At 37.1% G+C, this 14,427-nt stretch overlaps 1 long non-coding RNA gene across 1 annotated transcript; it reads right to left on the reverse strand.

Moving 5' to 3' along the window:
- Window positions 1-10,912: 10,912 nt before the first annotated feature.
- LOC141550349 (uncharacterized) lies at window positions 10,913-13,855 on the reverse strand. The gene is made up of 3 exons (XR_012484585.1): window positions 13,763-13,855; window positions 12,281-12,399; window positions 10,913-11,699 (listed from the first exon to the last, which is right to left on the reverse strand). It is a non-coding gene; the product is annotated as an uncharacterized LOC141550349 (long non-coding RNA).
- Window positions 13,856-14,427: the final 572 nt, after the last annotated feature.

The raw sequence follows: 14,427 nt of genomic DNA on the forward strand, positions 1-14,427 counted from the left end.
CTTAGTTTCCTCATCTATAAAATGATCTGGAGAAGGAAATGGCAAACCCCTCCAGTATCTCTGACAAGAGTACCCCCAAACTGGGGCATGACGAGTCAGGCACAAGGGTAATAACTCAATAACAGCAGCCATCAGATTTATATCTTTAGGACTTCCTAGGAACCTTCTAGGCTGTGCAGAGGGTCTGCAAATTTATGGGGAGAAAAAGCCTTAAATATAGATTCTCACTTGGAATCAAGATGGACAAAGGCTGCAGCTGGTTGGATCCCACTATCAATAAACCCCCATTCAAGAGAGAGATGTTTCAACCAGTACATTATTTTGTGAGTGGTTAGATGAAGTGGACTGGAAGGAAGAATCATAGTAAAGAAGCAAGTGGGACTTGGTGGCTGGAGTTACCAATTGTGCGTCTGAAACAGAATGAGGATCATGACTGATAACATAACAAAGTCCAAAGATGCTTTTGAGTTGTGAAATCTAGGTTTCAGTGGACAATGATTAATAAGGATTGTTGTTCATTGTTCTATAGGCAAATGTGAGTTTTTAATCTTCTACCAAAATAAGCTTTTTCCTTCTCTGAAATTACAAGAATATAGATTTTTTTTTTTTAGGGTTACAGTCTTATTTTTAAAAATTGATATTCACTTTTTTTTTAAACATTTATTTAAATTCTTTTGGAGTTCCAAATCCTCATTTCCTTCTATCCTTCTCCCATCCATTAAGAAGGCAGGAAATATTATATCAATTATATATATGAAATCATGCAAAACATTTCCATGGCCATCTTGCAAAAAAAAAAAAAAAAAGTGAGAAAATTATGCTTCACTCTGCTCTCAGATTCCATTCTTTCTTTCTCAGGAAATGGATAGCATTTTTCAGAGTAAGTCCTTTGGAATTGTCTTGAGTCATTGCATTGATTATCATATCTAAGTCATTTATAGTTGATCATTGCACAATATTGCTGTTACAAAGAACAATGTTCTCCTGGTTGTGCTCACTTTATTTTGAATCAATTCATATAAGTCTTCCCAAGTTTTTCTGAAGCCATCTTGATCATCATTTCTTACTGGACAATAGTATTATTTCATTTCAGTCATACAACTTATGCCATTCTCCAATTGATGGAGATTCCTTCAATTTCCATTACTTTGTCACTACTAAAAGAGCAGTTATATATATTTTTTTTGGTACAAATAGAGCATTTTTATATGACTAGAGATAGCTCTGATTTCTTCTGATCATTACTTATTCACCTTCTTTGATCATTTATCAATTGGGGAATGACTCATGTTCTTATAAATTAGATTCAATTCTCTATATTTGAAAAATAAGCTCTTTATTAGAGAAAATTGCTGTTAAAATTTGCATGCTCCTACCCTGTACCCCAGTTTCCTGCTTTCTTGACTGCATATGTTTTTTGGTGCAAAAACTTTTAAATTTGATATAATCAAAATTATTCATTTTGCTTTTTGTGATCTTCTTTATCTCTTCTTTGGTCCTAAATTTTCCCCTTGTCCAGAGAAATTTTCCGTGCACCATTAATTTGTGATATCACCCTTTATGTCTAAATCATGTATCTATTTTGATCTTCCCTTAGTATATGGTGTGACTGTTGGTCTATGCCTAGTTTCTGCCAAAGTGCTTTCTAGTTTTCCCAACAATTATTGTCACATAGTGAGTTCTTGTCTCAAAAGCTTGGGTCTTTGGATTTATCAAATATTAGATTACTATGATATTTTACTACAATGTATTATGTACCTAATGTATTTCACTGATCCACTACTCTATTTCTTAGCCAGTACGAGATTGTTTTCATGATTATAGCTTCATAATATAGTTTGAGGTCTGGTATGAATAGTCTACCTACTTTCACATTTTTTCCATTGATTCCATTCATATTCTTGATATTTTATTTTTTTCAAACAAATTGTGTTATTATTTTTTTATTTCCGTAAAATAATTTTGATAGTTTGATTGGTATGGCACTGAATAAGTAAATTAATTTAGGTATAATTATAATTTTTATTATATTGACTCAGCCTACTCATGAACAATTACTATTTCTCCAAATATTTAAATCTGACTTTATTTGAGTGAAAAGTGTTTTATAATTGTGTTCATGTAGTACTTGGCTTTGTCTTGGCAGGTAGACTTGTAACATCTGAACTTATTTTAAATGGAATTTTTCTATCTCTTACTTGCTGGAATTTGTTGGTAATAAATAGAAATGCTGGTGATTTATGTAGGTTTATTTTATATCCTGCAACTCTGCTAAACTAAAGTTACACCTTATTAATTACTTGCCCAGGGTTACTCAGTGTGTCAGAAGCAAAACTTGAACTCAGATCTTCTCAGCTTTAAAATTGGATCTCTCTTCCTTATCTTTATAAGCTCTGTCCCTACTCTCCCAGGACTGAGCCTAATATATCTCCCCTCTAGCTTCCAAGGCACCCTAAGAAGTTTGTGAGATTTCTCTCTCTGTCAGCTTAAGATCCTATCAGCCATGTTCCCCATATGTTATAGATCCAATGACTAGCACCTCAGTTCTATCCCTCTAATATTGGACAACTTTAATAAAGGGATATTTTACTCTTTCACAGATATACAGCAAGAAGAAATATATTTTTTCCTCTCCAAGACTTTAAAGTCCAGTACTCTCACTTTCACCATTTCATTCTCTAAGGATGTAGACTCAAAATTTAGCTCAATTCAAATATAGCATTTTCCCCAGCAACTCCATATCCAAAGGCAGCTTTGCTCCCAGAATGATCACTTCTGCTAGACTGGTAACCTGAAAATCACTCCCAAATTGTGGAAAATCCAAAGTGAGACAATTAAGATTGTAATCAATCATACATCTTAATAAATACAAAGAGGTAGAAAATGGGTGATAGAGAGATGGATGAATGGATAGACAGAATATTAAATACTTAGTATATGCCAAGCACTTTGCTAAGCATTGAGGATACAAATACAGTAAGAAAGGTGGTTCCTGCCCTTAAAGAGCTTACATTCTTTTGTTTGTTTGTTTGTTTTGCTGAGGTAATTGGGGTGAAGTGACTTGCCCAGGGTCATACAACTAGGAAGTGTTAAGTGTCTGAGCCAGATTTAAACTCAGATCCCCCAGATTTCAGGGCTGGTGCTCTATCCACTCCACCAGGAGTGTATTTTTAAATACAACCTATTGTATTCAACTCACACTTGTGCTCTCTATATAAACAAACTCTTTCTAAATGACCTAATAAGGAGAAAATTCTCAAGTTGCAAGTATCATCTTCCCCCGTAGGACTATAAACAGTTTAACTTTATAGAGTCCCTCATTATTTCTTCTTTCGGTTTACCTTTTTATGCTTCTCTTTGAAAGTCAAATTTTTCATTAAACTCTGGTCTTTTCATCAGTAACAATTGAAGATCTTCTATTTCACTGAATATCCAATTTTTCCCCTGAAGGATTTATACTTAGTTTTGCTGGATAGTTGTATTGGTAGTATTTCTAGCTCCTTTGCCCTCTGGAATATTATATTCCAAGTCCTCTAATCCTTTAATATAATGACTCCTCTAATCTTTTTCTGACCAGTTCTCTGACACACTTATTCTCTGTGGGCTGAAAGCCCCGAAAGCAGCCCCTGGGCTGATTCAGTTGTTCTTAAAACCTTCTTAGAGTTTGGGGGGCCGGGTTTACACTGGCTCAGCCTGCACTGAACTGTGTTCACTCTCACACAGCTGGGGCAGACCTTTCAGGATGACCTTTTAAATTGTCTTGGATTGGAAAATTATTTCAGCACATCCTTTTTATAGGTTCTGTCTTTTAAGAATTTGTTTTGAGGCATTATTTAATGTTATTTCAAAGGGAATTTAGGAGTTTTCAGGGGAGTCCATCTTTTTCTCCACTATTTTGGTTCTGCCCCAGTAGATTATCTTTAAAAAAAATAAAGCTAGGGGGCAGCTTGGTGGCCACAGTGGATAGAGCACCAGCCCTGAAGAGTTCTCAGTGTGGTCTCAAACACTTAACACTTCCAGCGTGACTCTAGGCAAGTCACTTAACCCCAATTGCCTCAGCAAAATAAATAATTTTAAAAACAAAGCTAATTGTACTTGCAAATGCTTGACATCTGTAGTACCTCACTTATTTCTCACCACAAGTAATTGTGAGACATGTGTATTTAAATTACACAAGAACCCACATTTTTATCTAGTACTTATTGATTTGTATTTTGTCTTAAGCTCATTTGAGCTCCTTCAATTGAGAATCAATATGATTTCCCCACATTATGTCATTTTAATTTTAAAAAATCTATCAAATATGTTGAAAAATTCTCTCTATGTGGCATTGCTATCAATAACTTTTCTGAAGTAATAAATCATCTCCAACATTGGCTTGAACTGCATATTGAATTGATTTATGGGTAATGTGACATTAACAAATTGTATCTTGAAGCTTATGTTATTTGGGAGTATGATGTGGCTTCTTATCTTCATTGGTGTTTTTCTTGTTTTAAAAAATTGACAGATTTTTTAAATAAAAATTTTTAAATTAAAAAAATATATATTCCTTTCCTTTCTCTTCTCAGAAATTAAAAAAGAAAAAAAAACAGTTCAACAAAATAAAACATTAGCTAAGTCTGACTATACCATAATCACCACAGTTTCACACTTTTCCAAAGAAGAAAGTTACAGTTTCTCATCTTTTCTCTGGGAATCAAATCAGGCCATTATATAATTGTTTTGTTGTAGGGTTTTTTTTGGTATCCTTCTGTTTACATTGTAGTAGTCATTCATATTGCTTTTCTGATTCTGCTTACCTCACAACATTAATTTAAATCTTCTATTTTCAGTCCCTTTACCCAGTACAGAACCTGGTACTTAGTAGGGACTTACTAAATGATGGTCAATTGAATAATTGATGGATAATCATCTACTTTCTCTTTGGATTATAAAAAGAACTAAGAATATTTTGGTGCATATAGCACCTTTCTGTCTGATTTCCTTGTTATAAATTGTATATATATATATTTTGTTATATTTTATATATATCTGTATATTATGTTATCTATAAGTTATATATTTTCCTTTGTTTTATATATACCTCGTTAGAATTGTCATCTCTTAGTTAAGGGATATCAGAAATTTGTTAACTTTTTCATTAATTAGTGTTTTTGAAGAACAATTCAAACTATAGCTAAGGGCTATCAAACTGAGCATATTCTTTGATCCAACAATGTCTCTTCTGGGCCTGTATCCCAAATATATCATAAAAAAGGAAAAAGGACCCACATGTGCAAAAATGTGCAGCCCTTTTTGTGATATCAAGGAACTAGAAACTGAATGGATGCCCATCATTTGGGGAATGGCTAAGTAAGTTATATTATATAAATGGAATGGAATAGTATTGTTCTATAAGAAATGAAGAGCCGGCTGATTTCAGAAAAGCCTGGAAAGTTTTAAAAGGACTGTTCCTGGGAGAAAGGAGATAAAAGGAGAAAAATTTGGAACATAAGGTTTTTCAAGAGTGAATGTTAATCTTTGTGAATGTGAATCTTTGCATGTATTTTGAAAAACAAAAAACTATTATTGTTCTACAAAAAAATAGTGAACAAGTTGATTTTAGAAAGACCTAGAAAGATTTACATGAACTGATGCTGAGTGAAATAAGCAGAACCAAGAATACAATGTACACAATAACAGCAAGAATGTGCATTGATCAACTATGAAAGACTTGGTGGTTCTCAGTGGTTCAGTGGTCCAAAGCAATCCCAATAGACTTTGGCCCGAAAATGCCATCTGCATCCAGAAAAAGAACTAAGGAGGCTGAATGTAAATCAATACATGCTAGGTTTATTTCATTTTTTCTTAAATCTCTTCTGTGGTTTTTCCCTTTTGCTCTGATTTTTCTCTCCCACCACGCTTCATGAAGTAATGTGTATTAAAAAATAAATTAATTTACTAGGAGCAACAAAAAAGAAAAGCAAATTTAAAAAGCTTTTTAAAAAATCCAAAATTGCTTTCCAGAATGGTTTGACTAATTCACAGCTTTGCTAATAATATTTTAGTGTTTCTATATTCCAATAGGTCTTCATTCTTTATGTCATTCAAAAGGGAAGAGAAGGATATGACTGTGTAGGTATATATGCCTTTATCAACCATCACTGCTTCCTTCATGTCTCAAACATAAAACAAACAGCAGTGTAAGTTCCAACAGGTAATCTGACTTCTTGGAAAAATTATACACTTTTATCAGATTTGGATCCCCAGGTATCCAAGTGAACCTTTGAAGATCATTCAAGCATTTTCCTGAAATACTCTTCAAAAACAATTTGCTAAATCCCCATATAAGTTTGCCTGATGAGGGGGAAAAGGAGTAATTTAAAGGCTAAATGAATCCCTTTGCCAATTAACTTCAAAAACGGCTTTCATCTTATCACTCCATCTCCTTTTACTTCTTTTCCTTTGATTCTTTCTTTTAAACTTTGATTTGGAAGACAGAGAAAAAACCCTGGACTCCCCTTTTCTGTCTGGCTTTGAATATTTCTCCGCTTAGTGACAACTAGCAAATTCCTGACTTTTTAAGAAGAAATACACTGAGGTGTAGGAGTGAAGCAGGCATGGTACAATGGAAAAAGCCCTGAAAACAACCTGGAAGACTGTTAGAATACTGATCCATGTAATAGCAAGTCATGACATTAGACATTATATCTTCCTTATAGTGAGAGTGATGGACTGAAGTAGTGCTGAATGGGGCTTATATTTATCAGGCAGGGCAAGATTTTTGACTCGTTTTGTTAAATTGAACTTTTTTTGTTGGGACCACTAGGTAGCACCATAGTGCATAGAGTGCCATGAAGATAGCTTCTTGAGTTCAAATCTAACTTCGGATACTTACTACCTGTGTAATTCTGTTTGCCTCAGTTTCTGAATCTGTAAAATGAGCTGGAGAAGAAATGGCAAATCATTTAAGCCTCTTTGCTAAGAAAACCCAAAATGGGACCATCAAAAGTTGGATAGGACTGAAACCACTGAACAATAAATTTATTTGTTACAGGAGAAGGTTCTGTTGGGGAAGGAGAAGGAGGAGGAATCAGGATAGCATTGGACAGTGATTTAAAAAAAAAAAAAAAAAGGAATTTTTAAAGGGATTTATAAAATACAGAAATGGCAACATCAGGATTTGAACCCAGATCCTCATTTTTTGGATCCAGTGCTTTGATATTGGACCACATACTTTGAAACTAGGCTTTGTGCTTACCTAGATTACTGACATGGAGGCACTCACATTGGAGAAGCCAGGTTCTAGCTTCTGGAAGAAGACATTCTGTGTTCCTCTAGAATGGATGCAGGAACAATTTCTTTCCATTGACTAAGTAGTTGGAGAGAGTGGGTCTCCAAAATGATCAGTCTAGGACATTCTTACCCTCCTTCTTGCATTGTCCAAAGGGTAAAGTCTTGTTCCCTCAAAGATGGGTACCAGGAAATAAAGGGAAGGACTACTCTTTTCCTCTCTTACTATAGTCTCTCCTTCCTCTCTTCTCCTCCTACATTTCCTCCCCTCCCTTCCCCTCTCCTCTCCTCCTGACTCTCTGTCCTTCCCTTTTTCCTTCCCCTCCTCCCTTCTGGGTCCCTTCCTATCTCAAGAGCTGGGAGCTAGGATGAGACAAGGTTGAAAGACTTTCCTAGACGCTCACAGCTAGCCAGTGTCTGAGGCAGGATTTGAAGTCCCAGATTCTAGGAACAGGATTTTATCCACTGTGCCCCCTCGCTGTCTAGATAGAAGTCCCTCTTGGGAGAGCTTGTCCCTCTGCAGGGACTTTGCTTGCTTTTGGAATGATCTGCCACCATATTGCCAAACATCACTCTTTAGGATGTCATAGAGTACTGTACCTTAAACTGACTTAAAGAGGCCAAGGCCAATCCCGTACCTCCAGACAAGCCCACAGCTAAATCACCCACTCGCTCCTTTCAGCCACACATTATACCAAGGAGGAGCCCACAAATGTTTGCTGAGCCTGCTGTGTAGTCAGCACTGTGCAAGGAACTGAAGAGTGTATGAATGAGACATGGCTCCTCCCAACACTGACAGTCTAATTGGAGAAACTATACACACATATGGTTCGTTCGGTTCAATTTGGCTACTATCCTTTGTTTTCCAAGAGGGCCAAAATGACACCATTATGCTAGAATCGAGCTACAGAGTGTCTGACTGTGGCTGATCAGAGCAGCATGAGCTCTGCCATAGGTTGGATACAAATAATCCCTATGAACATGAGCTAGAGTAGCTTCTCTAATTTTGTGTGTTTCGTGTTTCCTTTGGACTAATTTGATTAGTTTTTGCTCATAGAGCACAATACCTTTTCTGATGAGGGCACATTGTGCTGAGTGGTCCTCTGCCAGGGTCTCCTGTGTCATACAATCAATTCTAAGTTCTTAAGAGAGACCTCGAGATATCCTTGTATTGTTTATTCTCCATAATATATATTTTTTTTGGCAAATGTAGGTTTGGCGTTCGACAATGTGGCCAGTCCCACAGAGCTGTGCTCTCTGCAGTAGGGTTGGAATGCTTGGCAGTCTAGTTTGAGAAATGACCTCAGTGCCTAGTATCTCATCCTGATCTGCAGAATCTTCCTATGACAATTCAAAAGGAAGCGATTCCGTTTCCCGGCATGGCGCTGGTGCATTGTCCAAGTTTCACAAGCATATAACGGTGAAGTCAACAACATCTCTAGTTTGGTAGTCAGTCTAATATGTCTCCTCTCCCACACATGCCTTTGGAGTCTCCCACACACTGAGGTAGCTCTGGAGATGCATGTGTTGATCTCATTATTAATGTGGACATTCCTGGAAAGTATTCTGCCAAGGTAAGTGAACTTATCCACAGCATTCAAAACTTCAGCATTTGATGTAACGAATGATTCCACATATGGATGGTTTAATGCTGGCTGGTAGAGGATCTGTCTTTCCTTGGTGTTAATTTTTAGGCCAAAATTAGCACAAGCGGCAGAGAATTGATCCATACTTCATTGCATCTCTTCTTCAGAGGCTGTATGGAGGGCACAATCATCTACAAACAAAAAAATATGCACCAACATTCCCTAGACACACCCACAAATACACAGATATTGTGAAAATGTGATTGAATGGTTCAAGTCTGATGCTTCCCGGCTGTATAATCTTGAGAAGTCATTTAACTTCTTTCAGCCTTAACTTCATCATTGCAAAATGGGGATAATGATACTTATACTACACCTAAATCATAGAACTGTTTTGAGTAAAGTGCTTTGCAATTTTAAAGTACTATAGAGCCGGAACAATGAGGTAGCTAGACAGTGCTGTGAATAGAGCTCAGGGCCTAAAGTCAGGAAGACTCATTTTTCTGAGTTAAAATATGTGTGATCCTGAGTAAATCACTTTATTTTGTTTGCCTCTGTTTCCCTTCTGTAAAATGAGATGGAGAAAGAAAAGGCAAACCACTCTGGTATCCTTGCCAAGAAAAACACAGAGTCAGACATGATTAAAATGACTGAACAATCAAGATGATACTATTATTATACAAGAAAAGATGCATAGGATAAGTATCAAATGAGTAGCATTTATAGGCACCAAGAGCTATAGAATTATATATATATATATATATGAAAATCAAAATTGCTTTCCAGAATAATCTGACTAATTCACAGCTCCACCAACAATGTTTTAGTGTGTCTATTTTCCAATAATTCTTCATAATACACACACACACACACACACACACACACACACACACACACACACAGAAAGAAACTGAGAGACAGAGACAGAGAGGGATAGAGACAAAGAGACAAAGATAGAAACAGAGAGACAGAAAGAGAAAGAGAAAAAGAGGGGTAAAGAGAAAGAGAGGGAGAGAGGGAGGGAGGGGGAGAAATTTTATAGATAAGAAAATTTAGGCTGAGAGATCCTAGCCCAAAGTCACAAAGCTGATTAGCAACAACTTTCATAGTAAAAATATTTTATTCTTCAACTTTATTCTTCAATTGCTCAAAATATTATCCAAATCTCTATAACAGCAGCAGCAGCAGTAATGTTAGGGGAAATAAATGAGTTCAAGTATAGGAAAGGGTGCTTGGTTCTGAGGTGGTCAGTTGAAGTTTAGGAATCCCAGTATCTAGTGAGGGTCCCTAAGTTTTGGAAAGAACCTTAAGAGACCAGACCAGCTCCTTAATAGTACAGATGAGGAAAGGAGACTTAGAGAGGTTAAATGACTGGTCTAATGTGACACAGGTAGCAGGACCAGGATTTGAACCTGAGTCCTCTTCCTCCAAATGTAGTACTGTGTTACTACTGTGTTATTGTGTTGCAATTACAAAGATTTTTATAAATGCTGTAGTTGAACCTCATTTAACAGAGAAGGAATGAATATATCTTATCCCAGATCATCCTTCCTGATTGTGTTCTCACCAGGATTAGGATCTACATTTCCCACTTAGCAGGTTTCATGGAGTAGCTCATGAAGGGTACAAAGAGTGGGCCATCCATGCTGACAATGAAACAAACAAACTTGGAGGAGAGAATGATCCCAGAATAATTCCACCTCCTGTTTTTGTAGTATAAAGCATTCTAAGGTAGTTCTATATGGATTATTTCATTTTAATTTTCAAAAATAGGACAGAAGAACCTTTTTTATCCCCATTTGAAGAAGGAGGAAACTGAATCCAAGAGAACCAAAGTGACTTGTCCACAACTGTCAAGGTCACATAGACAGCCACCTGGATAGGATTTAGAAGTTCTTGTTTGCCCTTCATTCTCAAAGAAAATCATGAAATCAGGGAAGTGATGATTCCCCTTTTAAAGGAAGTTGCTTTCAACTCGTGATCAAAGTCTCCTTACTCTGTATTATACTGCCTCCCTAGGACCTACGGACAAAAGTCAGAACGAAATAAAATTTATTATCAGAGATTTATTAAATAAGTGGTACTAAGAAGGCTGAAAAAAGATGGTTTCTGTCGTCTTAGGGGCAAAGGGTTATTTTGAAGTGTCTGAATGTTGTTGCTCGTTGAAGAGAGAGATGGGATCGAGGTCAAAATGAGAAGAACTGGACGCTTGTTCACACTCTTCTTCAGGTTTACTTAAGTCTGGCTGGTTGTCAGGGTCCTTGGTCTCTGGGTCTTTAAAGGGTTTCGTTGAACATTTTTTGACTGGACAGTAATTTACGGGGAATAACTTCCTTAGATCATTGTACTTGCTTGATAAAGTCTTCCGTAGCCTTGGGGGGCTTTGGAAAATTACAACCTTAGTTGCCTCAGGAACAAGGGAGGGGTTTGGAGGAGATTGGGTACATGAGTACTCTGGAATAGGGACAAGGTTCAAATGGTAGGAGACTGGAATTACACTAACCTTTGGCCTGGGTGTAGATAGATTCCCGAAATCCTTACCATTCTTGGGCAAGGTTGGATTTGATGGTGCACCGTTGCACTGTGAACTTGGACAGAACTGCAAGGCTCCAAAAGAAATTCTGTTAGTGCTTTGTCTTGATCCATCTTGAGGTAAATGTTTCCAGTAAATATTCTTAGGGTTCATTGTCTATGTGATTTTTAGGATGTAGTTGCTGAGTTAGAAGTACTGTTGACTAGAAGCTGTCAGTGGAAGTAAGGCAGAAGCTGTCCTCCACTGGAGAAGTATGTTGTTGCCTTCCACAGGGATTGGTGGTGATCTCTAATCCCATGCTGGTCCTGTATCAGAGGAACAATTCATGGGATAACAATGAGATCTTTAAAAAACATTGCAGGTCAAAAATGCTTTTGACAAAAAGTTATCTTTCTCTTCTTATTAATTAATGTCAATCAATTAGTCCAAAATTATTTGCTAAGTGCTTACTATATACAAGGAATCTTGCTATGTACTGGAGTTATAATGAAAGGTAAGAAAAATGGCTCCTCTCTCAGAAGAATTCACCTTCTAAAGGGGGGGTGGGTGGAGATCAGTTCTCTGAATTCAGTGCTTTTAACACATTCCTAGTTTAGTAATGACACTGGTGGTGGTAATAGTGGTGGTGATGGTGATGGTAATAGTGGTGGTGGTGGGGTGTGTCTGTGTGTGTGTGTCTGTGTATATTTAAAGTGCATCAAGTACCCACCCCATGGCAAAGTCAACTACAGTACACACCAGGCATTTATTATTATGTGTATGTAGAGCAATACATTAAGTGCTTGCTGAGGAGATATGTTTATTTAACACAGATATGAAAGATTCCTTCATAATCTAATGGATTTTACAACACAGAAAAGAGGACAGTAAATGTCTTCTTAATTACCTTATCCTCTGTGATGTGTCTGCATCATCTGACACTGAATTTCTCTATTTCTATTTTCTAGCTCCCATTCCTTCTGCCCTCCCCTCCTCTTTTCTTCACTTCATGTTGTCTTCTTATCTCTAAGTGAGAACTTTGTGAATTGGTCATGGGTTCAATTAACACCCCTATAAGAATAATTCCTAAATCTATATAAGCACTTCTTTCCTTTCCTTCCTCTCCTCCTTCTTCCCCCCCTTTTCCTTCTTCATTCTTCCCTTTCTTCCTCCCTCCCTCCCTTCCTCCCTTCCTTCCATCTGGAAGAGACCGTAGCTGTCATATAGCCCAATAGCTTCATTTTACAGATGAGGACCCTGAAACCCAGAAGTTATTTCCCCAAGGCCACACCTAACAAATATCTGGAGCAAGATATGAATCCATCTTTTTTATTTTATTCTATCTCCCTCTCCTCTGTACTGGGCTGCTACTCATCTCCTTATAACCTGAGTTTGTTTACTATCTGATGTCCCCATTTTGTTCGTAAAATATCCTGCCATTCAGGGACAGTTAAGTGTACAATGGTTAGAACTCTGGCCTTGAAATCAAGAAAATTCATCTTCTGGAGTTCAAACCCAATCTCAGACACTTACTTGACTCTTGGAAGAGTGAGGGAGCTCTGCCTCTTTTAAATCCAATTTGCTCAAAATTTAAAAATCACCCTCTTGATGTCATTAGTTCTCTTTGAGGAAGAGGGAAGACTAGCTACAACAGATATTTTCTATATGGGTGACCCCGGACAAGTCACTTAACCTGCTTTCCTCAGTTTCCTCATTTGCAAATTAAGCTGGAGCTTCAGTATCCTTATCAAGAAACCCCCAAATGAGGCCACAAAAAGTCAGACACAACTATAGAATAACAGAGAATTAGCAGTAGATGAGTTCTCTCCTAATAATTGCCCTGTAAGTTTTCTTCAGTCTCAACTATAATCCTTTAAAAGGGTTAATTCAGAATTCATCTACTGAGCTCCCAATTCTACTTTTTATCCCTTTCCACATGTGGCAGTAGCAACTATTTCTTCCATCTCACCAGCCATCTAGCTTCATGAGTTAATAATCCTTCATCCATACTAAGGTGTTAGGGACTTAATATTATACCCATATCAGAAGTATCTACATTTTTACAAATATGAAAAAGGGCACTATGTAGGCTTTAGAGAATGCAGCTCCAATGGGTAAAATGCCAGACATTTTTAGGATTTTAGGATTTATAAGTGGGGGAAAGATTTTGATAAAGGTGTGGCCTCCCTGCAGACCTTTCCAGCACACATGGGCACCCTAAAGTATCCAGGATCTTTGTGTGGTCCTGGTCTAATTAAAGCCAAGGAGACTTGACTTCCATGTATCCTGAATGAAGTTCATACTAAAATGGCCACAACACGCCCAAAAGAGGTAGATATCATTCTTTTCCTCACTGCCCTTCATCTCTATCCCAATACAAGAGTATCACCTTGTTCTGAGTTCTGCTTAATTAGATTAGATTAGCCCAGAAGCTAATTTTCCCAATGTGGGGTAGTGATGGGGAGCCTCCTCTTTCATGGGTGGCGTGGAGGAGCATCCACTGTGACATCAGACAAAGGATACTCACACTCTTCTCCCATTGGTCAAGGGACCTTCATGATGTCATTGTACTGAAATTGTCAAGTCACCATGTGTGGAGTCTCTTTATAAAGTCATGGACTGTTTTAATAGCTAAGATGAAACTTTGCCCACTAGGCTTCCAAGAATTCTCCCTGTAGGACAGCTGTTCAGAAGCATGTTCAGAACTTCTCTTTGGGAATTATGTTCATAGCCCAGTTTATGAGCACACGGTCTTGTTACTTTATAATTATATTTTGTTTTAGATTCCCAAATACCTTCCCTAGCTTCCTTACATCTACCTTATTCACTGGACTTGGATCAGAATTATTCTTGACCATTTTCAAATTTATATCCACTCTTAAAAGATGAATATTTGCTGCCATTGAACACTTCCAAGAAAATGTCATGTGGGCCAGATTACTTCATGTCTCTGGGCTTCAGTACTTTCTGCTAAAATTTTTTATGAAACATGAACAAAACATGTTAAAAAGATGAGATACATATTTTAAAAATTGTATTTATTAATGGCAACTT

Source organism: Sminthopsis crassicaudata, chromosome 1 (assembly GCF_048593235.1).
Source record: "Sminthopsis crassicaudata isolate SCR6 chromosome 1, ASM4859323v1, whole genome shotgun sequence".
NCBI classification, from domain to species: Eukaryota; Metazoa; Chordata; class Mammalia; order Dasyuromorphia; family Dasyuridae; genus Sminthopsis; species Sminthopsis crassicaudata.